Source organism: Heptranchias perlo, chromosome 27 (genome assembly GCF_035084215.1).
Source record: "Heptranchias perlo isolate sHepPer1 chromosome 27, sHepPer1.hap1, whole genome shotgun sequence".
Lineage (NCBI taxonomy): Eukaryota > Metazoa > Chordata > Chondrichthyes > Hexanchiformes > Hexanchidae > Heptranchias > Heptranchias perlo.
Window position 1 is genome coordinate 17,664,444 of NC_090351.1, and position 391 is coordinate 17,664,834.

Sequence of the window (391 nt, forward strand, 5' to 3'; positions counted from 1 at the left end):
GCAGACAACTGTACACAAATGTATAGACTTTTCAATTGTTTTGCAAAGCATGATAGTACTTTGGTGTATGTTTTGACCTACTTCACAGAGTCAAGGAAAACGAGTTATAAAGTGAACAAAGGCTTTCATTTGGTCAGCCAACCACTCTATAATAAAATACCTTTTTCCCTTTGATTTTGTATCTACTTTCCCCTCCCCCTTCTACGTCCATATCTGTTATTTTCCCCATTCCCTCCAAGCTGCCTTTAAAACAAGCTTGCAAAAAAAAAACATTTTTCTCCAGCAATTATCTGTTTTCATGTGGCCCTTTGTATTTTTCTCTTGCCATTTCTCCTCCTGCTCTCTCCTACTCCCTTTTTTCTTCTCGTACTGTCCATTTCCTAGTTTCTCT